The 26,604-nt window shown below is 46.7% G+C and overlaps 1 long non-coding RNA gene across 1 annotated transcript; it reads right to left on the bottom strand.

Annotated features, from left to right (window-relative positions):
- Positions 1 to 1,669: 1,669 nt before the first annotated feature.
- On the bottom strand, positions 1,670 to 5,934 carry LOC109278616 (uncharacterized). The gene is made up of 2 exons (XR_002085763.2): positions 5,663 to 5,934; positions 1,670 to 1,842 (listed from the first exon to the last, which is right to left on the bottom strand). It is a non-coding gene; the product is annotated as an uncharacterized LOC109278616 (long non-coding RNA).
- Positions 5,935 to 26,604: the final 20,670 nt, after the last annotated feature.

The raw sequence follows: 26,604 nt of genomic DNA, 5'->3' as shown, positions 1-26,604 counted from the left end.
TAAATTCGTCTGTGAAACATATTTCAATTCCAAAGGCAATTTCCTAATTAGTAACAACACACAAAGCCTTGGCAATCTGAAAGCAGTTCTCTCAGCAGAGCTGGGTCCCGGGCTAAAGTAAGCCTGAGAATGAGGCATCAGCTGCATCCATGGTCCAAGACATGGGCTTCTGAAAACCCGAAGATCTTGCTTTGGAATCGAGTGGAGGCACGCAGGAGCCAGGACACTTAGGAGCAAACAAAGCTGTGGATCTTCCTCTCTACCAGACCCATTCTCTTCCAAGCTGAGCTGGGAAAAAGGTGGGCTTAGTATACAGCAACGTGAATTCACTCATTCAACATTCACCAAAGACTTGCCAAGGGTGGGACCAAGACAGGATTTTCACCCTCCTGGAGCTGATAGAGGGCTAGAAAACACAGAAATTGCTGAGTGATTAAGGAGTAGCAGGAAGGGTGGTGACGAGGGTCCTAGCTAGTCTGCAAGGGAAAGAAAGTTTTCTCAAAGGAAATGATGCTTAAGCATAGTGTGACGGATTTGAATTCCAACCATATCACTGTTTTACATGTCAACTGTGGCAAGTTAATCATATTCTCTGAGTCTCAGTATTTCCACCTATAAAACGGGCACATGATAACTACTTCATAGGCTCACTATAATGATTAGTTAAGATAATGGACTTATGGTGCCTGGCACAAAGTAAGGCACTTAAAAGGTGTTCGATAAAAAGCAAACAAAACAACACCTCTTGCTATGGTTTCAGAAGGCCTCTCAACTTGTGGCTGATGAGATGCGCAGGGGGCACAACTCAATCTCCCACCCCACCCATCCCCAAAAGAGTGCTGACACATTATCTAAGTGGGCTGGTGGGGACCCAGCCAAGAATCCCAAACCCTGTTTCTAAAGGGAATCTGTAGCACCTGGGGCATCTCATTAGGAAGCCTGCCTTATAAGAAGGCCTCTGTAAGTAAATCAGATCCCATCAAGTCTTCCAAGCCTGGAACTGAGGTCATGAAGGTGGCCACCATGAAGAGGAAGACCCAGTGTGAGGAGAGAAGACAGCTGCAAGGCTGGAGGCCCTGCCTTTGTAGGAGCAGCAGTGTTCCCCCACCTCTAACTGAGGGTCTCGGACCCTCAGACTGTGCTCCCAGCTGCACCCTTAACTCAATGGTCTGTATCACCTTCCCTTCCCAAGTTCTCAACTTTCCCATCCCTAAAACGGGAAGAATCTTTTCCTATTTTTTCCCCAATGTCTTATGCAGTTCGTAAATGCCTGAGTGGAAATGTGTGTTAAGCTCTCAAGAAGAAATCCCAAGGAGTGTCACCTACAGCCAATCAGTTCTTCCTTTTCTCCCTGCAAAGCAGATGGCAGCACAGGGACCCCCAGGGACGGAGGCATCCCCTTCTCTCCACCTACATTCCCAAGCTGCGTTCCTGGGCTCTGCTGAATTCCGGGGGTGCACCCAAAGCACCTCGGGGACTCACTCTGCCCCTCCTCCCTTCACATCTCATGTCATTCCATCTCCCTTCCCAGGGGCCACACTCTCACTCACTGATCCCAGAGCCCTGAGCCCACTCAAGCTTCTGGCCGCCACCATCAGAGGCCCTGGGCATTTGATTCCTCACTGCACGGGGCTGCACTCTGATACATTTGTACCACAGGAAGCAGAAAACTAGTTTAACATCTCATTTATTTCATAGATGAGAAAGTAATTCCCTGCTGAATGATTGTCCCGAACCAACAATTCAGAGAGGAGGAATTTACAGGGCTGCCAAGGACCGGGGTGCGTTACTGTAGTGCCGTTATATAACAGAGCTGGAACCTTTTTTCTCTCTCCTGTTAGCCTGAAGAGAAAAGCCATTAAATATGATTAAGGTTAAGAGATTGCTAAAATTACAAACAGCCGCCATTCAATTATTTTGCTCTATAAAATGCAACACAGATTGGAGTTATTTCTCTGAAATGTGTTTTTAGAAAATAACATAACACAACTAATGTGGTTTGATCTAGCAAATCAGGTTCCAGATACCACTTCTAATGCAAAGCTAAAAGGTTCATAATTTAACTCAAAGTTTGTAACTTAAAGTCGTCAGGTGCTTACTTTATAGAAAAGCTTTATAAAGAGAAAAAAATCAATACCATGCCAACTAATATTCTGAAGTCATCTACAGCCTGAGAGTCAATCAATTTTATCACCCATTAAAGGAATAGACAGAAAAATATAAAAATAAAATTCTTAAAGAACCAGCAACAACTTGGCCTAACAGGTCTGTAGTTGAGGGAAGGGGAGAGCACTGGGCAGGGCGGTGGGGAGGGATGGGGGGATGGGGGAGTAGAGCTCTCCAACATTTTGTCAGATGTCACGGGGCCCAAGTTGGGGACTGAGGGTGTTTGTCCACAGGCAAGGCAGCAGGGAAATGGAAAAGAAACTCCTCCAAATCTGTTCAATCCATATGGCTCCAGAGACTATTCCTTGTGGCAGAGAGAAGTCTGTGAGGACAGCCTCTTGCTGCCCCTGGACTTACGGTTCACACAGCAGATGACTTACTCTCGGCTTAAAAAGAATAAAAAGCTCAACTACACTGAAATGAATTTTCTGTCCAGTTTATGTTGAATGTTAAAATAATTGGAAATTCAGAAAAACCTCTATGCAGATATATTAGTGGCTGGAGACTTCTGGTTATTATGGTTAATAAAACACAAGAATGATATTACACTCTGCTCACAGACTCTAGTCCAGGACTCACCGTCCCTCTAGACAGAGTATAAGCCATTTAGGAGAGTAAACTTTGTACACAAGCTAAACACATAAAGCCATGTATTAGGATTGGACAAAACATCACAGGCCAAATAAAAGCTAGCTAAATGCCATATTCCCGAGGGCAGCTGAGGTGAGCTTCTACTGTCAGGAACCACACATGGATTTTTCTCTCAGCAGTGCCAGCAAGTGAAGAACAGCATTCTTGCACAACTGGTGGCCGAGAGGGAACCAGACAGGTTCTGTGCTCTCCAACCACGTTTTCAAGCCTCACTCACACCCAAAAATCGTAATACAGTGGACATGAACAGACCTCTACGAGATGGAGCAGAGGCAATGAATGTCAAAGGTTTGGGAGAGAGAAGGCTCCAGGGAAGGGGGATGGACCACTTTGTGCAGGCTATTAGGTACAGGGATGAAGTTCTCTAAAGCAGAAACAGAAAAACACTAAGGCCAGAAAAGGATTTTACCTGATTTGTTAATGTTATGTAGATAAAGAGAAAACAGGACTAAATATTTTTTTCATGAGCAGAGTCCCTGAAAATCAGTGACAAGTGGCCATTGGGGACAAGGCAGGGACACAAAGACTGTCCTCACCCAAGATGCTTTCAGCTCCCCAGGGGCCCTCACACACACACACACACACACACACACACACACACACACGCACACACACCTTCCAACTCCCATCTTGCAAACTTCTTACGTTTATTCACACTGCTTGTTGAGCACCTACAATCTATACTAAGCATGATGTTAGGACTTTAGTTCCTACATTCAAACAGCTATTTAGTGAGGGAGAGCTACAGACGGACCAATAATTATAAATCAATATGATAAATGACAGAGATGCAAACAATATACAGAGGATGATGCCCTGACTTGGGAGAGTTGGAAAAGGCTTCACGGAGAAGGGAGGCGCTCAGCCTGGTCTCAAGGGTGGGGTGATGTTAGCCAGGTAGGGGGGGCAGACAGAGGGAGGCAGCGGAGGGCCTTCCAGAATGGCAGAAGATGAGTCTAGAAGGATAGACTGAAGCCAAATTATAAAGATCCCTGGACACCACCCTAAAGATGACGGAGAGCGCCTGGAGGAAGTTTCCAGCAGGGCAGTGACATGATCACGTGTGTGTCTGAGCAAGACAGCCCTGGAGGCAATACGGTGGATTGAAGGAGAGGGTGGGATGAAGGCAGAGAGAACAGGTTGGAAGAGAAGAGGCAATGATCCCCCAGAGAAACCACCGGGGTCTGAGCGAAATCCGTGGCTGTGGAGACAATCAGGAAGTGACTGATTTAAGAGGCATTTAGACAGTAGACTCTCTGGCACTTGGTGTTGATTAAATGTGAGCAATGAAAGAAAAGGAGAATTCAGTTATGCATCTGCAGCAGAGATATCCAGCAGGCATCTTGGAAATAAGGGTATGAGGCTCAGGAGGGAATTCAGGGCCTCACAGGTACCACAAACTCTACTCGAGGTCACAGAGAGACAAGGCCATCCCACGTCCCGGAGAAGGACAGTCACAGATCCCAGATTCATGGGCACGTGTGACCCTTTGCTGGGGTCAAAGTCCCTAACTCCATATCAAAGCAGAGATGGTGTGAAATGAAAAAGGAAAAGACGATGGGAAAACACAGGTCAATGTGGCAACCGTGCTCTCTGGGCCTCAGTTTCATCTGCGAGATGAGATGGTTGTAAAACACAGGGGAGGTACACCGAATCAAGGGGTACTGTTTTAATCAGTTCATAAGTAAAGCCCCTTAAAAGTCCAGAAGCAGAACAGGGTGCTTGGGGCCCAAAACACCAGAATCAGGGTGATGTGGTTACAGATTCCCAGCTTCTCCATGACATTGACCCAGGACACTATTCTACTAGAGGGGTTCGAGGTGATCAGACAGAAAAGGTATCAAATCAAAAACAGGTAGGGAGTGCCTGGGTGGCTCAGCTGGCTGAACGTCTGACTTCAGTTCAGGTCATGATCTCACAGTCTGTGAGTTTGAGCCCCGCATCAGGCTCTGTGCTGACAGCTCAGAGCCTGGAGCCTGCTTTGGATTCTGTGTCTCCCTCTCTCTCTGCCCCTCCCCCACTCATGCTCTGTCTCTCTCTCTCTCTCTCTGTGTCAAAAATAAATAAACATTAAAAAAAATTTAAAAAAACAGGTAGGGAGTTGGATCATGGGGTATTCAGCTCCCTGGCACCAGGAGATATTCTGGGCTCTGCTAGGCCCGTATGTAGGTTTATCCAGCTCTATCCACCTTACCCAGGGCCATGCACGGACTTCTCATCAATTTCTGCCACATTCAGCCAGCTCGGGGACAACTGGAGCTGGAAAAGAGGTCTCAGGTCCTGGACCCTGCATTACACAGGAGATGCTCAGACTTTCCAGCAGCAGATATCCTGCCTGGGCCCTGGTAAGGGCTCAGCCATATCTCTACTCTGCCTATTCAGCACCTTCTGACTGAGCAGGGGCAAGGTAGGCTTTAGGTGATGAGTCCTGAAAGCTCCGCAGACTCGGTGTGCTTTCAGAGGGAACACAGAAGACCCACAGAAGGCTCCAGTGGAGTCTGCATAGAAGGTGAGTGGAAGAGTGAGTTGCCAAGGGCACTGAGCACCCATTCACCTTTGGCAACTGCATTTGACCTCAAGGCTGTCTCGGGAGCATGCTATTCAAATTCCCTCTACTCTTCCAGGCTCAATGAAGTATTTTCAGGGAAGAAAAAAGACAAAGAAGTGCCACAGCCATGGGTTTGTCTAAACTATAGTCAGCCACAAGAGACACCTGTCCTATAAGAAAGTTCTTATTATGCCAGAGTGGCTAACCAAGCATGCCTATGCCTGATTTTATTCCAACCCCCAAAACACCACCTCCCGCCAGCCACCTTCCATGACACTCGCTCTTCCACCCACTTACTTGCTTCTCTGCACTTGGCCAACTTGAGCCCAGGACCAACAACTGGACCCACATGGTGAGAGGCGGGCTCGCTGCTCCCCAGGAAAGAGAGAAAGAAAAGATGTTAGCACACTGCCAAGGTTTCTGTTGTATAATGTTGTGGCAGGCGAGGCTGGGGCTCCTTTATATACTTAATCATGTTCCATTTCCAGCTGACACAACTCAACACTTTATGACACAGCACCACTTAATAAGACTCACTATCAACTTAGGAAGGGGGATGATAGGCTGGGGGAGGGAACAATGAGGGGAGATGCTGAATGGAAAGGATGGAAATGATAGGACTTTTTAAAAAAACCGGAACGTCTGTTGTCAGTTTAGATTATAGTCTAACAACCAGGGCAGGTCCTTAGGGGTTAGAAGCATCTCCCAGGCAGAGCAAAAGCTTATGTACAGAGGCACTGAGCTGGAAGGAGCCAAATCCTTTCCTAAGAAAAAGGGATAGCTGTGGGCATAGGGTCGGGATGGCATTTATCTTGGCTTCTGAGAGCAAAGAGACCAAGGAAAGCAGTGGTTCCTTTTCACCATTCCTGACCCGGGCAGCTGTCCAAACTTCTATCCAAGCAAATGACTCCAACCAGTCATTTCACTGAAGCTAAGGGGAGCATTCTGTCTTTATAAAACCGTGCACACCAAATAGTTGCCGGCCTCACACCGGGCAGCCTGGAAAGAGTTGTGGATCTGACAACAAACACTGGCTCCAGCTTAGAGATGATCTTAGCTGCCTTGAAGAGAGAGAAGTTTAGAGTACTTCTGAGGAGGCTTCAACATGGAATCACGGAATTTTCTTGTTTCACCCATTGGAAAGGTGGGCGCAAAGATACACACGGCAAAGACATAACTCTCAGTGACTCAGCCAGGCCCCAAATCCGGGTCCAAATCCTCATGGCACTGCACCTTCAACAATACCTCACTGCCTCTGCAGAACGAGGGTGCGTCTGCAAATGACTTCAGAGGCATCTGCTGGTCCATCTGTCCATTCTTCCTTCCTCCCTCCCTTCTACAATACGAGGCTGGGTGTGTGCATGGGTTAGTGCAGGGCAGGAGCATAAGACGATGAATCAGACCACACCCTGCCTGGCTCCCTGCTCTCCTGACTTCCAAGAGTGAAAAGTATCTAGACACGAAGAAGACATCCCAGCCCAATATGCTAAAAGTTAGTGTAGGTACATAGCGCTGTATGGTATAGCCTACAGAGTAGGTCAGTGGGATGGGAGTGGAAGGATTTGGGAGGACCTTACTAAAAAGGCCCGATTTGAATTGCTCTAATAAACAATAGATGGTAGTCAATCACAGGGGAAAAGAAGGCATGCTAGGCAGAGAGACCCCCAAAATGCTCCACAAAACTCTCTGAGCCTTTGGCTTCAGGTGCCCCATTCTGTTCTGGCTCTTTTGCCCCTTAAAGCACTCCATGGAGACTCTTTCAAGGGCAATCTCATAGTCATGCCACAACTGTAAAGCATCTATAGGATTTGGCAATGAAGTAACCATAAGACACTATCGTGACCCAACAGCTAGGTCACATCTACCTGCCACTTCACTCTCATAGCACCACATCTCACATTTAGTCATGTCGCTGTATAAAGGTCTTCCTGCCCTACTAGATACAAGGAAGGTCCTAAACACCAGGAACTGCTTGGCTGTGTTCCCAACACCCAGTGTGTGTGTGGCATATAGTAAAGGCTCGGTAAATACTGTCCACCCGAAGCATGAGTCAACAGCGGAGCAGAAACTTATTCTCATAGACCAGAGAGCAAATGGAATAAAAACCAGGACAATAAATTTTGATTATTCCTTCAATGAAGTGTATGGTGGAAGGGAAGAGAGTACAGAGAGGAGAAACGCAGGGTTTCGAGAGGGTCTTAGGAGGGGGAACTTTTTCAACTTTGCTCTCAGAAGAGAGGATCAGAGTGTCCCCCCCTTGACAGCTTTGGTCCCCCAACCACTCTCCATAGAGCCCAGGGCACATCTTCCCACCCCTCCAAAAAACACCTGTTTGAAGGTCTCTGTCCCTCTCTCTATCCCATGATACCCTCCCCATGAGCTCCCTGCTCAGAAGCATCCAAGCCCAACCCCCTCAGGTGTCAGCCCATCTGCAAAGCCCTTTCCCTGTTGTATTTTGGGCCCCCTGAGCAGGTGCCCGGCTCACAATACCTCAACTCTCCTTTAGGGAGAAGATAAGTCACTGGAAGCAAAGCTCAAGGCTTTCAAAGGCCTGAGGCTCCTGGGCACTGAAAGCACTGATCTCTCAGACCTGGGTGTTTCCTCCAGGACGGGCACTGGCTCCTCTACCTTCACTATCACAAACTGTTCTGGGCGCCTGGGTGGCTCAGTTGGTTAAGCATCTGACTTTGGCTCAGGTCGTGATCTCACAGTTGGTGACTTCGAGCCCCACATCGGGCTCTGTGCTGACAACGCCGAGCCTGCTTTCTCTCTCTCAAAAAAAAAAAAAAAAGCCTGCTCGATGAACCCGGGAGCTGGGTTGACAACAGCTGCCTGGCCCCTCCCAGGCCCCGCCTTGCAGGCTGGACGGCCAGCCCCTCTATCTAGCCCCCACTCCCCTGTGTGACAAGGACTGCTTTCCAAGACCACATATCCAGTGCCTTTTCCCTCCGCCTGACTGGAAGAAAAAAATGGACTCTCTGCCCAAGAGTGCGGGAACCATGGTGACTACCCATCACCAAGCCACATAAAGAGAGAGGAACTGGTAAGGGCTCATAGAGAACGAGAGCTTACAGCATGGAGCATCAGCCCCTTTTCTCTGGATCCACAGAACGACCCCACCAGCAGAAAGGATAACAATCCCGTCCTGATGCTTCTCTGAAGACAGAACCACCACTATGGAAAATTCTGGTAATCTCATGCAAATTGAAAAGGGAGTTCCCCGATTCTTTTTCTTTCCTGAATGATTGGTTGGGAAAACTTGGCCTATAAATGTGCATGGAAGAATGGTGTTGTCTTGGAGGTGAGCATGATGTAATGGATAGAGCACAAACTTCAGAGATCATTCTAGATCAAATTCTTCACCTGTTAGTAGCTGTGTGCCTCAGGGCAAGTTCCTTGGTCTCTCGGACCCCAAATTGCTCATACACACAATGAGGGTAACGATAGCATCTCACAGAGTTGTTGAGAGGGTCGGAAATAACACAGGGGAGGCACCCCACGCTGTGCCTGGCACACGGCAGGTATCGGCACATCAGACCATGTTATTATGACGAGAATACAGGCCTGAGAGCAGGCCTGAAGACCAGCACAACGTGTCACCGCCCCGTGCTGCCTCACGCCTCCCTTCCCCAATTTGCCTGTGTGCTTCAGAGGGACCAGACTTGCAGACAGCCTGGGGGTCAGGACCAGGAGCGGCAGCCGAGGGGGGGTGGAGAAGGGACGGCATGTCCCCCCAGCTCACCCTTCTCTCGCTAACACGACAACGGCAATCAGCTTCTCCTCTTCCCTAACCTGTTTCCATGGTTCCCACCCAGACTGCCTGTAAAATCTGTCACACTTTTAGCATAATATGCAGCGAACACCACAGCAAATAGCTCTGTGTCAGCAGCAGGGTCCAGGCCAGGCCCTTCCTCCTGTTTCCCGGGGAAGCTTCTGGCCCGGGGGGCCAGTCTGGGCACCTGAAGCTCGGATCTCCTTTGAGTGCTCCACTCTGTCCAAATTACCTGTGCTCGCCAGGTCCCTCTCACAGGTGGACCCATTAGCAGCCTTGCGTGTACACCTGTCAGCCCTCTAATTACACCCTTCCGTGCAAGGCTGGCTGGGAGAGTTCCACGCTTTCTGCTGGGGATCTTGCTTCATGCTGTTGTCAGAAAAGTTATGGCGCAGCCCGACTGTCCAAGGGTAGCTGCTGCCCCTGGTTGATTATTCGTTGTTCATTTTTTGTGGGTTTTTTTGTCTTTGGTTTTGCTTTTTTTTTTTTTTTTTAAGACAAGCTGGCTTTTGAAGGGAGGACTAAAAACAATGTCAAGTTGAAAGAATACAGAAATGAAGCCAGAAAACATGACTTTAAAGCTCCCTTTCTTCATTTATTTGCTGGGTAATCATGAGCACGTGGTGGAACCTCTCTGGGTCTATAGAATGGGAGTGACCATAATCCCTACCCCTACAGACTTGTGACGATCAGACAGGACTATGTATGAGGAGGTCTATCTTCACTACAAAGCAATAAATAAATGTGCATTATTCTTGTGGAACCTTGAATTTTGGACCCGAGACCCAGTTAACTTGTTGAATGACTTTGGATAAATCACTTAACCTGTTTTCAGTCTCCGTTTTCTTAAGTATAAAACGAGATTAAGAATCTATCCCCTGTCTTCTAGAATTGCTGTGAGGACCAGCCACGATTAAAGACATGAAGTCACTGTGAAAACTATAAAGAGAATTTTACCAGCCCCATACTTCGGGCATGTACCACGGAGCTGGGGAGTAGACACCAGGAGGCAGGGGACAGGCAAGCCATGGAGAGAGTCTCGGTGGGCAGTGCAGAGCCCACAGATTACAACAACACTTACTGGGAGTTTGCCACGTTCTAGAGGACGGACCACATGCTTCGTGATCTCACTTCTCCCATTAGCCACACGAGGACTAACAGAACTCCCAATCCATAGATAAGAAACTGAGGCCAGTGGCAGAGCTGGAGATCTGCACACACCTCTATCTGATACAAAAGCCAAAGAATAACAAGAGCTGCTAACAATTCCGGAGCGCCTACTGTGTGCAAGGCATGTTCTGATGCTTCCCATGCATTTATCCATTTTGTTCTCTCCTGTGGCGTAGGTATTTTATTGTCCTTATTTTACAGATGGGAAAACAGAGGCACAGAGAGTTTAAGAAACTTTCTCAGGATCTCACAGCTAGTAAAACCACCACACTCTTTATGTAACCCTTGAATTATGGACATACCTAACGTCTAAAAAGCCTGATCAGGGAGGAACAGGGGCCAAGGATTCTGACTGCTCAGATGTTTCACCCCAAAAGGGGAAACAGCTTCTTGCTCAGGATCTAACACCAAAGCTGTGCCCTACCTCTACCCTGCACAGATGAGGGTGTGCTTAACCAAGATCCGTCATCTTTGGTCATGCAACTAATACAACCACCAGTTTTGTGAGTGATGATTTAGAGTTGCAAAAATATTTTCTTACTCGTTACTTACTCATTGCTCATTAGTGACTCATTTTCTTACTCATTGTTTTATTTGAAAATGGCGATATGCACCCGTGGATGAGAGGGCTACAGGCCAACATGGAATTAGCTTAGGTATGAGGGGGTGGGGGGGATGATGCATTTAGTGAATACTTTATGTTCCATGTCATGTGGTCACCTGCAATAGTCCCATCATACACGTGACAACTCTGGGGCTCAAGACTCAAGTAACTGGCCCAAAGTCCCCTGACTAGTTAAGAGGCAAAGCTAGGATTTGAACTTATCTGCACACATTCCACGAAAGCCTGAGACGTACAACAGAAAACACCTCTGAGAGCTCTTAGGACACTCACCCCAGAAGATGGAGGGGTGACAAGCTAGGAAGAAAGCCCAAGGATAGGAGAGCTAGTATCAAATGCTAGGGGAGGCAGAGAAATCCTTAACAGAACATATAATATCACTCCTAGCAGAGAAGATACAAATCATTGCCACTGTCCCGAGGGTAGTGTCCCCTCCACTAATGTATGTGTGTGTGTGCACACACACGCACACACTCCTGCTCCTCCATAGCCCAGACAGACAGAAAACACCCCACGTGACTCTGAGAGCCCAGTACCCACTAGCGGCCTCACTGGGATGTCACCACCAGAAGCATTGATCACCAGCTCAGTCTTCATCCTCCCTGACAGCAGAGCAACACTCTTCACTCACCTCTGAGGGGCCTGTCTCTCTCAATGGACTCTGCTGGACAGATACAGAAAGTGAAATCCAGAGCAAGGCCCACCCTGCCCCAGGAATCCCACTTTCTAAAGAACACATTTCTCAATGCAAAAAGAGGGCCATGGAAAGTACTGCCCAGCAGAAAAAGCACCCCTTCCCAGGCCAGTTGCTGCACAGCCCTGTCCCCTCTGTCATCACAGATGCACCCAGCCCTGTAACTGGCCAGGCAGCATAAACAAAAGCTATGCCTTTGGAATCTAGAGAGCTGGAGTCAAGTTCCAACTTTGCTATGTGTCCTCAGGCAGTTTATGTTTTCTCTCTGGGCTTCTTTCCCCTCCTCTGCAAAATCAAGAGGTTGATCTAAAAGCCTGGTTGGGCTGTAAGAGTCTTTACCCACAGTCGCCACCAGAACAGGTCATTTCCCACCTCCCTGCATGGAGTGCAAGGGAGCAATCAATGATGACTAGCAAAGTGTAGCTCTTCCCTGGAAGCTAGAGATCTGAAGTCCTAGGGTTCCACAACTCCTAAAGGCCAGCTCAGGTAGGAGTATCAGGGAGTTGCCAACCTGACTCAGGATAAATCCTGCTCCTGCCAGGGTGTCTGGCTCAGAAAGAGTGTTCTGAAAAGGATTGCTCAGTAAAAGGATAAGTAAATGAATGACCTTCTTTGGCTTTCTGCCTCCCTCCCTCCATTATCTTCTGGTCTACCCAAGGTGACTACCTCTGAGAGTCGGCTTCAGGACCCCATCTGGCTCCACGACCACACTTGGATGATGGTTTGCCCACAGTGCCGGGGCCCTCATCTTTCCCATGCCCTGATGGATAACTGCCCTCTATGCAATGAGTAGCCCTTTATCTGACAGGTAATTGGCCATAGAGAAAGCCAATTATAACAGCCCGTATTAGTAAGAGGGTACAGGTATGTATTTGATTACAGACGCACAATGAATTATTTTAATTTACAAAGAAAACTCTTCTGGCCTGGAGAGCTTGTTTTGGTACCAGAGAGACAGATCCCTCCAGAAGTGGAGCCCTGAGGTGTCAGGGAAGCTCAGTGGGCCAGAAAGGCTCAGGATGCAAGTATTTGATTCACTTTTTTTTTTTTAATTTTTGTTTATTTATTTTGAGAGACAGACAGAGACAGCATGAGCAGGGGACGTGCAGAGAGAGGAGGAGAGAGAACCCAAGCAGGATCCCCACAGTTGGCACACAGCCCAATGCGGGGGCTTAAACTCACAAATTGTGAGATCACGATCTGAGCTGAAATTAAGAGTCAGATGCTTAACCCACTGAGCCACCCAGGCGCCCCTTGATTCACTTCTTTAATCTGCATATTATTCAAAGTCTGTACAGCTGCCTGGGGGTCAGCATCCCTCTTCCTGTGATGCCCATGCAGGGACAGCCCCCTGCAGCATCCATAGACAGAGGGGTCCCCTGCAGCATCCATAAACGGAGGGCCGCCATTTATTTCTACGGGCAGTGGGGTAAGGAGAGGAAGTGAGTCCTGGGATAATGTCACCTGGACACCAGAAGATGCCTGGGATTTAAATTCTGTGCATTGTGCCAGACGTGTACCCCCCCCCCCCTTTGCTGGACAAGCCCAGTGTCCCTGAGGACTCAGCTAAGTGCCACCTCCTATGGAAAGCTTCCCTAGCTGCCTAAGCCTTTGCAAGGAACCCAAAGCACTTTTCCGTTTGTTTATGAGGTGCCCAGAGACAGCCGGGTGGTGAAACACATACCTGGAGCCAAAGTATGTGGATTCAGATCCCTGTTCTGTAGGACTTTGGGCAAGTCATATAACCTCTCAGTGCCTCACTGTTCTCATCTGCAAAATGGGCTGACAGCAACCCCCTCATATAGTTGTTATGAAAACTGAAATCAGCACTGGCACACGCTTCCTGCCTGTCCTCACCATGGTCTTTGTTTTCTGGGAACTCGCCAGTTCTGAGGCGGCAGGAGCCACACCCATCTCTCAGAGCTCCAAAAACACTTGCTTGGTGAACAAAGGATGGACTGGGCGGTGCCCCTTCTCCAAACTGGACTCCAGATGGGGCTCACACCTCGAAGGACAGCACGACTTGTCCCTTAAAACGACTCTCCCTCCCTGCCTTTCTTTCTAGGACAGTGACTCCCCCCTCCCACATCAGTTATACTTAATGCAAAGTGAGGAGGAGAAAGAGAAAAGAATAAACAGCTGAGAACAACCGGCTAGGCGCTCCCAGCCTCTGGAGAGGGAGGCAGCGGCATCAGCCCCTCGGGTGTGGACCCCGGGAGGTGCCGGTGACGTTAAATGCCGATTACCCCCTGGGCTGGTGGTTACAGCACCACGGGAACCCACCCCCTGAAGCGCCTGATTGCTTAAGCATCTCTTTGCAAAATGTTTACTTTATTTATTTTTTTTCCATGAATGTTTAATCAGGTACCTTGACGAGGCGCACAGCAGCTCTCTCCGGAGAGCAGCCGGGGGTGGCGTGATCAGCGCTGTTTTCCACGGAGGGAGGCTGAGCGAGGCCACTGCCCTGCGCCCTCTGCCTCCCTGTGCCCCGCCCACGCCCGCACGGTACCCCCCCCCCGCCCACTGCGCGAAGCCCATGGTGGCCAGCTCCCCGGCTGGCAGCAGACTCGAGGTGTGGCCACATAATCCCATGTGCCCTGGTCTGGTAGTGCTCAGGGCCCCCGTTTTTACCCCGTCTGCGGTCTGAAGAATCTGGTCTCCCCCCAACCCCCCGCGGGGGTGGGGGGGATCAGAGAGGAGGCAGAGGCCCTCTCAGGCAGCCCCCTTGGTGAACAGCTTGACCTCTCAGAACCCCAGACCTCAGCAGGGGGAAACCCTGGGCTACCCACTAGAAGCCCTAAAGTGGCTTATTAATCCATCTCTTGTGGACTCCCATCAGTTTTCTTTCTTTACCCAGAGCCATGTGCAGGAACAGGGACCAAAGAACTCTGTCCTTTCCTCTCTGACCCCAGTTCTGGCAGAAAAGGTTCCCAAGGTGGGGTGTTGAGCTTCCAACTCTTGATCTCACAGTTCCTTAGTTCGAGTCCTGCATGGGGCTCTGCTCTGATGGCTCAGAGCCTGCTTGGGATTCTGTCTCTCCTCCTCTCTGCCTCTCCCCGGCTTATGCACGCGTGCTCTCTCTCGCTCTCTTGCTCTCTCTCGCTCTCTTGCTCTCTCTCTCAAAATAAGTAAATAAAGTTAAAAAAAAATTAAAAGGGAAAACAAGTTTTCCCAAGGTAACTTGCCATTTTGATGGCCTTGACCTCAGAGGCAGGCAGGGGTCATCTGGGAATCCTAGCAGAAGGGGGCAGCCGACCCTCCTTCGCCCCCTGCTCGGTTCCCCACCAGCTCTGAGCTCTGCTTCAGGCGGCTCCTGGATTCCTCCCCCTCCCTTATCCCCAGCCTCCTGGGATTATGGGGAAAGCCATTACCTCAGGATTAAGCTTCAGCTTGATTCTCATCAAAGACTCTGGTCACCGAGTATTTGCTTAACACCAGACCTTTCAGGCCCCATCAAATTTAACAAGGCCTGACAGATTTGGGATTAAACAGAGAAACCCAGACAAATCCATACTTTCATAGGAGCCCCCAGTGAGTGCAGCAGGACAAGCAGGATGCTTGGACACGGAGACCCTGAAGTCAGTGGGGTGACGGTGGCAAAGGCTGCAGTGCCCAGGCGGGCACCCCTCACCTCTTCCCAGCTGCCCCTGCATTGGATTCGATGCTCTCAGCCTGCTCGGGGAAGCCCTAACTCAGGACAGGGAGCACAGAGAGAGGAGAGAGGACTCCGCCCCTCGGAGTTCCCGCCCAGTCCCCACCTGGGCCCTGCACTTGCTCAGAGCCACTCTGAAGTCCCACGGCCTCCCTCCCTCTGCAGTGGGTCTCAGTGGCTCTCCTCACATCTCACCCCTCCACTCACACGGCCACCAGCACCACCCAACTCTTAGCTCTTAGTCGAGCCGGACGTAGACCAGTGACAACCCCAAGCTCCGGGACAGCAGACCCAGCACAGCCTTGCAAATTGATTTCAAAACTCATTTTGTCAAGAGCTCTGGGGCCACAAAGCCACTTCAAATCCAACTGACCAGTTGTGTCGCTTTGAGGCAGCTTTAAACCCTCAGTTTCCCCATCACTAACACGGGAGCCCATAATAACTCCCTTCTCAAGAGAACTATCCAGGGAACGAGCTCAGAGCAGCTAGGTGGGATTTCCCTCTTGTGGCGCTTAGGAAATTCATGCCGAGGACACCTTCCTTCCTCCCTCCCTCCCTCCCTCCCTCCCTCCTTTCTCTCTCCTGCTTATTCGGTTATGCAACCAGACTAATTAAAAAATAATAATAAAACGCCTCCACCTCTTGCTTCCTTGTTAGTGTTTCTACCAGAAGCAAGCACATTGTACCTTCCCCTCTCCCGTCTTCTAAAAGGTGCAGGGTTGGATGAAAATTATACCCAACCAACACCAGAGGAGTAGCAATTGTTGCATTTCTTTGAGGTCTGCTGCCTGATTTCTCTCAGGCTCTCTGCCCAGTTCCTTTTGGCCTTGCCTGACTGCTAATTTGCCCGCCTCCGAGCGCCTGGCTTGGGCTCAAACTTCATCTTCAGAAGCGGGGGAGATGGGGGGGTGGGTGGCGGCAGGCTAGGGAGGGCTTTGCTTTAACTTTTATTATAGATACAAAGAAAAACAATGGCTTGTGTTTACTGAAAATTAATTTTTTGGAAATTACTTTGTCATTTGTTTTACTCTTCTTAATTAAAATTTACTCGGTGAAGAGAACACCCCATAAATTAACTCAAATGCAACAGCAAATTAATTAGCATTTAGTTACTAGACATTACTCACAGGCCGGACAAATTGTTTTCAGGCTGTCGTCTGCATTTGGCATTCGGGGACACAGGCGGGGCTGGCAGGGTCCCATGGGTTATTTTGGCCAGTGCTCTCCAGTCTTTGCTGGGATTCCTCTGTCACCTGGCCTTCCAGGCACTCAGGACACTGTTGGAGCAAGATCCCAATGAGCACAGGTCCGGGCAAGCCCTTTGTATCTTCATCTGGGGATACTCCTTCCCTCCCTGGAAACAATCGGGAAGAAAGGTGTCAGCAGGATAGCAAGGTGGTGTCGGTGTAGTCTTGCCTGGGGGCCGGAGGATGGGCACGGTGACCTCAGAGGCCCCTTTTGGCCACAGGGATCCTAGGTTCTGTGAAACACAGGCTTATGAAACGAGCGCCAAGCTCTCTCTATCCTTACGGTTTATGAGGAATTCCTGTCAGACCTGAGGGAGAGCTTCCCAAAGGAAAGAACTAGAGTGCAGAGGGTGGAAGGAAACTGTTTCTGCTGACAAACCATCCTTATTTCTTGCAAAAAGGGATAAGAGGCTTAGAACAAGGTGGTTAAGGACCTGGGGCAGGCCGACCGAATTGGAATCCAGCTCATCTTGCCGCTGTGTGACCTTGGGCAAGTTACTTAACCTCTCTCAGCTTCTGTTTCCCTGGATCATAATAATCCCTCTCTTTGAGGGCTGCTGGGAAGAATGAACAAGAGAATGCATGTAAAACCCTACAAATGGGGCCTGGCACACAGCAAAGCCTCAGGCATCTCTGGTAAGGTCTGTGAGGATGGCTGGATGTGCAGATGCACGGGCTTGAAACCCAGGCAAGCCGCTTACCAGTAACCAAACTTCTCCGCACCTCAGTTTCCTCATCTGCACAGTGGAGAAGAAAGGAGGCTCTTGTTTTGAGGAATCAATGATTTAATGCTTGGAAGTGCTTAGAATAGTACAATCGTGTCCGGCACATCATAAATGCTCAGTAAATGGTTGGTGATGACGAACAGGTCAGGGGCGTGGAACCAAAAGCTTATAAGGGAGCCAGTTCCCCCTCAGTTATCTGAGGAAAACCGAGCTGCCAGTGCAGAAGGGGGCTCTTCCAGAGAGAAACTCATCTCTTCACCGCACCAGGCCCTGCAAAGAACAAGCAAGGCAGCCCAGCCTGGCCAGCTTACAGCAGCACCAGCATGGCTAATGCAGCCTGATTCCCTATCTATGCAGAGTGGCAGCCCCAGAGTCCCCCTTGCTGACAAACAGGAAGGGAGGGCCTGAATTGAGCCCTTGCTGATAAACAATGATGTATGGCGGGCTTCTCCAACAAAACCATGCTCCTGCGGATTGCTCCTTCCTCCCGGAGGAAGGTGGACAGGGGAGTGACCTCCATCTGTGATCAGAAGAAGGGTCGTTACAAGGAGGCCTCTGACCCTGTCCATCCTCTCCTTTCACTACACCCCAGTCTCCTTCATCCACCGAGAGAGAGGCCCCTCAGAGGTGGTCTACTGGCAATTCCAACAGCCAGGCACCAAGGACAGGAGCAGGGCAGACGCAGAGACAGCAGAGTTATCTCAGCAGGCAGGCTGCCCCCTCTTCAGTGGCCAGACACTGCTAGGACAGAGCCACCTAAAGCACCAGCCGTGGCTTTGCTGATCACCTTATTAAGATCATGTACCCTGGGCCAGCTGAGCTGGTTCAATCCTAGACCCACCTGTTAACCTTCTATGTAGCCCAGAGCGAGCTAGTGAGGCCTCTGTGCCTCAGTATTCCTAGATGTAAAATAGGGATAATTACAGCTCACAGGGTTGTGAGAATTATAGGAATTAACACACATTAAGTGCTTACTTAACCCAATGCTTGGAATGGAAGCAGCACTGTGTAAGCACTATTATAATTTCTTCCATAGAACATGTGCCATCCATTCACTTAACTCATTTTTAGGGAGCACTTATCAAGCGGAGGACATGGTTTTCAGTGCCGGTAGCACAAGAACAAGTGAGAAACATACCCCAGGCACTCGGCACGGGTTGTCTGTTACACAGTGAAGTGCAGCCAGCATTTTCACGTAAGTGGTGGTGTCCCATCAAATCCCACACTGCCTGTCATTTTATTTCAGTCAACAAATATTGACGGAGCACCTACAGTGTGCCAGGCACTGTGAGAGGCACCGGGGATATATTGGACCACACAGAAATGGCCCCTACCTTCGGGTTATACAGTTTAACAAGCATAACACAGTCTATGGCAGATGTTGTTGTTACGTACTCAGCACCCATCACCCACTGTCTTCCTGCTAGAGCCCCCATATGATCTGCTACCACCCCTCTGGCAAACCTAGGAGCCTGATTGGTTTGAGAGTCCCCGCCTTTAATCTTTCAAGGAATGGGTGAATTAAGTACTACAGAATAAGATGTAAGAGGAAGGGGCTGAAGATCTGGGAAAAGTTTCCTTTCTCTCTCCCACCAATGGTGCACGAAGGTCCTTTTTCTCCACATCTTCCCCAATGCGTGTTTCCTGTGGATTTGATTTTAGCCATTCTGATAGATGTGAAGTGATAGCTCATTGTGGTTTTTATTTGCATTTCCCCTGATGATTAGTGATGCTGAGCATCTTTTCATGTGTCTGTTGGACGTCTGTAGGTCTTCTTCGGAAAAATGTCTCTTCAGGTCTTCTGCCCATTTTTTAGCTGGATTTTTGGGTGTTGGGTTGTATAAGTTCTTTATATATTTTGGGTATTACCCCTATCGGATACATCATCTGCAGATATCCTCTTCCACTCAGGAGGTTACCTTGTTTGTTGATGGTTTCCTTTGGCCGTGCAAAAGATTTTGTTTTGGTGTAGTCTCGACAGTTTATTTTTGCTTTTGTTTCCCTTGCCTGAGGACACATATCTAGAAAAATGTTAAGCCCCATGTCAAAGAGATGACTGCCAATGTTTTCTTCTAGAAGTTTTATAGCTTCGGGTGTCACATGTGGGTCTTTAAGTCACTTTGAGTTTATTTTTGTGGATGATGTGAGAAAGTGACCCAGTTTCATTCTTTTGAATGTTGCTTTTCAGTTTTCCCAACACCATTCATTGAAGAGACTGTCTTTTCTCCATTGTATATTCTTGCCTCTTTTGTCGTAGATTAATTGACCATAGAGTTGTGAGTTTACTTCTGGACATTTTATTCTGTCCCATGGATCTATGTGTCTATATTTGTGTATTTAGCATACTGTTTTGATTACTACAGCTTTGTAGTATATCTTAAAATCTGAGATTGCGATACCTCCAACTTTGTTCTTATTTCTCCAAATTGTTTTGGCTCTTTAGGGTTTTGTTTTGTTTTGTGATTCCATACAAATTTTAGGATTATTTGTTCTAGTTCTATGAAAACTGCCATTGGTATTTTGACAGGGATTGCACTGAATTGTAGATTACAAATTGTAGTATGGATGTTTTAACAATATTACTTCTTCTACTCCATGAGCATTGAATATCTTTTCATTTGTTTGTGTCATCTTCAATGTCTTTCATCAGCGTTTTATACTTTTCAGAGTACAGTCCTTTTGCTTCCTTGGTTAAGTTTCTTTCTAGGTATTTTATTCTTTTTGGTACAATTGTAAATGGTATTATTTTCCTAATTTTCCTTTCTGCTATTTCATTATTCGTGTATAGAAATACAACCTATTTCTGTACATTAATTTTGTATCCTGCAAGGCTACAGAACTCATTTATTACTTCCAATAGTTTTGTGGTGGAGTCTTTAGTGTTTCTAAGTATAGTATTATATCATCTGCAAATAACCACAGTTTATCTTCTATCTCACCTATTTGGATGCCTTTTCTTTTTCTTGTCTGATTGCTTTGGCTAGAAATTCCAGTGCTGTGTTGAATTAAAGTGGCAAGGATAGATATCCTTATCTTGGTTTTTATCTTAGAGGAAAAGCTCTCAGTTTTTCACCATTGAGTATGATGTTAGCTGTGGGTTTCTAATAAGTGGCCTTTATTATGTTGAAGTATGTTCCTTCTAAGCCCACTTTGTTCAAAGTTTTTATCATGAACTGATGTTGAATTTTGTCAAATGCTTTTTCTGCATCTATTGACATGATCATGTGGTTTATATCCTTTCTCTTCTGGATGTGGTATATTTGATTGATTTGTGAATATTGAAATCATCCTTGTATCTCCAGAATAAATACCACGTGATCTTGGTGAATGATGCTTTTAATGTATTGTTAAGTGCATTTTGTTAAGAATTTTTACATCTATGTTCATTAGAGACATTGGCCTGCAGTTTTTTTCTTCTTTGAAGTGTCTCTGTCTGATTTTCCTATCAGGGTAATTCTAGCCTCACAGAATGTATTTGGAAGCTTTCCTTCCTTTTCTATTTTTTGGAATAGTTTAAGGAGAATAAGTATTAACTCTTTTTTAAAATATTTGGTAGAATTCACCTCTGAATCTATCTGGTCCTGGACTTTAGGTTTTTTGGGGGGAATTTTTTTTTTTAATCACTGATTCAATTTCATCACTAGTAATTAGTCTGCTCAGATTTTGTATTTATTCCTGATTCAGTTTTGGAAGACTGCATGTTTATTTTAATTTGTTGGCATATAAATTTTCATAACATTCTATCATCCTTTGCATTTTCATAATGTCAGTTGTTACTTCTTCTCTTTCCTTTCTAATTTTATATATTTGGGTCCTCTCCCTTTTTAACTTGAATCAGCTAAACATTTATCAATTTTGTTAATCTTTTCAAAGAAACAGCTCTTGGTTTTATTGATCTAATTTTTTTCGTTCTTTTAGTCTCTATTTTGTTTGTTCCTGCTCTGACCTTTCTTACTTCCTTCCTTTTACTAATTTTGGGTTTTGTTATTCTTTTTCTAGTTCCCTTAGGTCTAAGGTTAGAATGTTTGAGATTTTTCTTATTTCTTGAGGTAGGTATAAATTTCCCTTAGAACTGCTTTCATTGCATCCCAGAGATTTTGCACCGCTGTGTTTTCACTTCCATTTGTCCTCATGTTTTGTTTTAATTTCCTCTCTGATTGCATTTTTGGCCCACTGGTTTAGTAGCACATTCTTTAGCCTCCACATGTTTGTGGGTTTTTTTCACTTTTTTCTTGTAAGTGATTTGTAGTTTTATACTGTTGTGGTCAGAAAAGTTACATGATATGATTTCAATCTTCTTAAATGTATTGAGACTTGTTTTGTGGCCTAACATGTGGTCTGCCCTGGAGAATATTCCACATACATTAGAAAAGAATGTGGTTTCAGTTGTTTTGGGTTGGAATTTTCTGTATGTATCTGTTAAGTCCACCTGGTCTCTTCCATTGACGTCAAAAGGTGTTAAAGTCCCCTACTATTTCTCCCTCTACCTTTGTTAATATTTGTTTTATATGGTTAGGTGCTTCAATGTTGGGTACATAGACATTTACAATTGTAATATCCTCTTGTTGGATTGATCCATTTATGATTTTGTAATGCCCTTTTGTGTCTCTTCCTACAGTCTTTGTATTAAAGTACATTTTGACAGATATAAATATTGCTACCCCAGGTTGTTTTTTGTTTGTTTTTTTTTTTTTTCTGTCATTTGCTTAGAATATTTTCTTCCAGGGGCACTTAGGTGGCTTAGTTGGTTGAGTTTCCGACTTCGGGTCAGGTCATGATCTCACAGTTCATGCGTTCAAGCCCCATGTTGGGCTCTGTGCTGACAGCTCAGAGCCTAGAGCCTGCTTCGGATTCTGTGCCTCCCTCTCGCTCTCTCTGCCCCTCCCCCTCCCTTGCTCATGCTCAGTTTCTCTCTCAAAAATAAACATTTTAAAAAAATTTTAAAAAGGAGTATTTTTTTCCCATCCATTCACCTCAGTCTGTGAGGGTCTTAAGGTATGAAATGTGTCTCTTGTAGGTAGCATACAGATGGGTCTTGTTTCATCACCCATTCCACCATCCTATGTCTTTTGATTGGAGCATTTAGACCATTTATAAAGTAATTACTGACTGATAGGTATATACTTATCGTCGTCAGTTTGCTGTTTTCTAGTTGTTTTGTAGTTCTTCTCTGTTCCTTTTTTCTCTTGCTGTCTAGATTAATTTTAGTGTTATGCTTTGCTTTTTTTCTATTTCTTGTGTATCTATTATTGGTTTTGGGTTTGTAGTTACTATGGGGCTCATATATGACATCCTAGGTATACAGCAGTCTGTATTAAGGTCATGATCACTTAAGTTCAAACACATTCTAGAAGAACTTCTTACCCCCCTCCCCACATTTTATGTATATGTGGCCATATTTTACATTTTTTTAGCCATAATTTTCTTAATCCTAATTATGGCCTTTTATTTTATATTTAAAGAAGTCCCTTTAACATTTCTTGTAAGGCTGGTTTAGTGGTGATGAAATTCTTTAACTTTTGTCTGGGAACCTCTTTATCTCTCCCTCCTTTCTGAATTTTAAATTTAAACTTGCCAGGTAGGATATTCTTGCTTCTAGGTCTTTTTTTCCTTTTTTTTTTTTTCCTTTAAGCACTTTGAATACATTACACCACTCCCTGCTGGCTGAAGTCCTAGGGTACTCCACACAGAGATACCATGGCAGGTGACTGGATCTGAGCAGGGCATGGCCAGGGAGTCCCAGGTCGCTCCATGCTAGAGGCACCTCACAGAGCAGCGGGAGCTGAAGTGGGTGTAATCTGGCGGGGGGGGGGGGGGGGGGGGGGGCGGTCCTCAGGGCATTCAGTGCCGGGGGCACATTGGTGGATCATCTAGAGCCAAAGCAGTACAGGCCTGGAGTGTTCTGGATGCTTTGCCCATGTTTCACCGTGGTGAGAGGGCTGGAGCTATGGTGAGTGCTGACCAGGAGTGTCCTAGCGTGTGCCCCCAAGCTGGCTGTGTACGGAGCCTTGGTGGGATGACTGGGGCTGGTGTGACCCAGATACCCCACCGTTTGGCAGAGTTCTAGAGCTGGATCTTTTATATTCTTGTTGTGCTTTCAATGAGGGCTTTTGTTCTGTGCTCCAGGGCATCCAGGGCTGATGTGCCAGGCCACCCATTGCACCTGGAAACCTGCCCTCCTCTCAAGGGGAATGGAAACTGTGGCACTCACCAGCCTCACCAACCAGGAGAGAGTTCCAGCAGCTCCCCCATCACCATTTGACAAACTATAGGGCTACTACCTTTATATTCTACTTGCCCTTTCAAACCCAGGCTTTTTTTGCCCTGTGCCCCAGGGCTATCCCTCCTCTGGGTGGGGTTGCCTTCTTCACCATGCCTTTGGCTCTCCTGCCTTCTCTGTGTGTGGTCTGTCTTTTCTTGTGCAGAAGCTGGTCAGTGTAGATTTACTCTGTCCATGGAGGAGGTGAGTTAATGGCATTCCTCTGCTGCCATCTTGGACTGGAAGTTCCCAGGGTTTCTGTTCTTGGTGGCTAAAGCACCCTGTGGAATCATAGGCTAATAATAATACATCTTACTATTAACAGCTAACATTAAGAAGTGCCTGACATTTCACAGTACACCTGTACATTTATTCCTTGATTTGATCTCCAAACCAACACTGTCAGAAGGGCCTTCTTTCCAAATGGAGAAGCAAAAGCTTGGGCACGTGTGGTGACCTGCACAAGGTCATTCAGCTGTAAAGTGAGGAGCTGGTTCTGCCCATCTGAACCCCACCTCCGGTGTTCTCACTCCTAGACAACTAAAAGAGCAGCTAGAATGTTGCCACAGCTCTAGAATATTTTAGAGCATCTCTCCTGGAACTGACTGTAAGCAGTTGTTGTTTTTTTTTTTTTAAATAAAGAACTGTTATTTTTTTTAATGTTTATTTATTTTGAGAGAGTAAGTGGGGGAGGGGGAGGCAGAGAGAGGAAGAGAGAGAATCCCAAGCAGGCTCTGCACTGCCAACATGGAGCCCAACATGGGGCTCGAACCCACAAACTGTGAGATCCTGACCAGAGCCAAAACCAAGAGTCAGATGCTTAACCAACTGAGCCACCCAGGTGCTCCTTGACTGTAAGAGATTTTAATTAATAACAGCCACGGAAAGGGGCTTCCTGCTGTCTCAAGAGGAATCCAGGCATCCACTAGTGTTTTTCTTTCCATAAGGCTTCAGTAGATCTGGTCAGAAGTAGGAGACTTTTGGAGCTGTCAAGAAGGCAGACAAAGACTGCACCTTAATCTCTTGAGCAGTGACCTCCATTGACTTCTCCCAGTGGAGAAATACAGTTCAGTCCATGGATACTGGTAGAGATCACTGAAGAAGAGGGATGATCCATGTTTGCCCTTAGCAGTGACATTTGTATTATCTCCCAGCACTGCTCTGGGGGGACTTGGTGGCAAGACCAGGAAAAGTGCCATAAAATACGAAAGAAGGAGCCACACGGAAGACCTATTAACAAGCACTGGTTCCAAAAGAAGCAAAGGACAGAGTGGAGCTAGATGCAACGTGGGGGATCTTGGGCCAGTAATTGTTCAGATCAGGACTGGAGGAGGGCAGACCAGGGCAGAAGCCTGCACGTGTTTGCAGTCAGAGCGAGGTAAGTCAACAAAACAAAGACTAAGGTTGAGCCCAGGAAAATGACCAGAACCTGCAAGTGGGTGTGATGTCAGGGAATCCTCAAATAGTGAAAGGGAGGTCCCATAGGCAGAGTGGAGCTCAGACCAGATGCAATGGAAAGAGATGGTCCAGCTGATGGCCCCTTGACCACACTGTACCTTTGCTCTCCTGAGAGGAGCTGTGTACCGATTCTGAAAGTTTCAGAACAGGGGTGTTAGAGTTGCCCCTAAACCATTAATCCTGGTTCAAGGATGGGATGGGGAGCTGGGGAAGGAGTAATACTCTACTGTTACAGTTGAGGACTGTCTGGGGAACAGAAGAGGAAACAGAAATGACATTCTTTTCAGGAGAGTCGCCAGACCCCCAAAATAAGATGAAGTAGGACCAACCTGATCAAAAACTACAGTGTGGCAGCAATCACAGATGCCAAGAGGCTGGTACATTGGGAAACTGGTCCCTTTACCTTTACAAGAATCCCTCAATGGTCCCTAGAAGAACACCACAACCCAGTAACAGCAGGAATAGGGAACAGAAGTGAAGGGTTTGAGAAGCCTGTGAGGGCTGAGAGGAGAGAGTAGCAATTTTTTTATGGGTACCTATGCCCTTCCACTCTGTGTTGTTGTAGCCTGGGAACTTAAGGTTACATACATGCCTGTCATAGAGTCTACTCTCCATTTTTGGAGCATGGATTTGAGATTTGCAAAGAGTCTGAAGTCTTTGGGAGGCAATCACATTGAATAAAGTGGGTGACCAAGGTGGATAACATATTTTGGTCAGTAATCACCACTTTTTTTGGTTAACTGTTGCCATTTCTAAAAATGAAAACCCTGAGACTCAGAAAAAGTATGTGATTGCACAAGGTCACACACGTCTGCTCTTAGAGTTGGCACAGTTGAGTGGCAAGCCCAGGCTTTGAGTTCGGATGATGATTCTGCCAGTTTCTGTGTCCACCAAGTAAAGACACAAATACCCATCTTGCAGCATTGTTCCCAGGGCATAATAAGACGACATATGCAAAGAGTTTAGTCCAAAATCAGCCACATCACTGGCACTAAAATATTAGTTTTCCTCTTCTTCTACCTTAGAGACTTGCCTAAGCAAGGGATCACATTTTACTCTTTCTGTATAGTCCAAACTCTCTCAAATGCTTCAGAATTTCTACATTACAAGCCTGGTTGAGTGTTTGACCTTCTGGAATGAATTCTGTGTGAATAATGTTATTGATGTCAATGAAATAAATCAACATTGTCTTTACTTTTGGTCTTGGCTCTTACTTTCCATCATCTGAGAGATACTGAAATTCTCCATGGCATGCTTGGGCTCTTAGCTTCCAGCTCACAGCAGAAATGGCAACAGTGAACAATAACGAGGCACCTACTACCTAGCACCCTGATTTAATTTTTAATAGCATTCTCTAATAAGGAGAACCAAGTTTCCTTGGAGAAATGTCTGATTCTGAGACTTGGTGCAAGAAATACAGAAGTTGAGCCCGGAGCATCTTGTAGTACCAAAAGAGAAGGAAGTGCTCCAAAAAATAAAAGGATGGGCAAGTCAAAGGGACACAAGAGTCAACGTGAAAGAACTCTTATTGACCAAAGCCGGAAAAATTTGAGCAACAGAATAAATTATGTAGCATTATTCTTACAACAAAAATACAAAATAAAACCCTTGAGTCCATACTGTTGTAAATAAACGGACAG

The sequence above is a fragment of the Panthera pardus genome, unplaced genomic scaffold, assembly GCF_024362965.1.
Source record: "Panthera pardus isolate Hobbes unplaced genomic scaffold, ASM2436296v1 HiC_scaffold_12, whole genome shotgun sequence".
NCBI lineage: Eukaryota > Metazoa > Chordata > Mammalia > Carnivora > Felidae > Panthera > Panthera pardus.
Note: the sequence above shows the minus strand (reverse complement) of the source record. Positions and strands in the feature narration are given on the sequence as shown.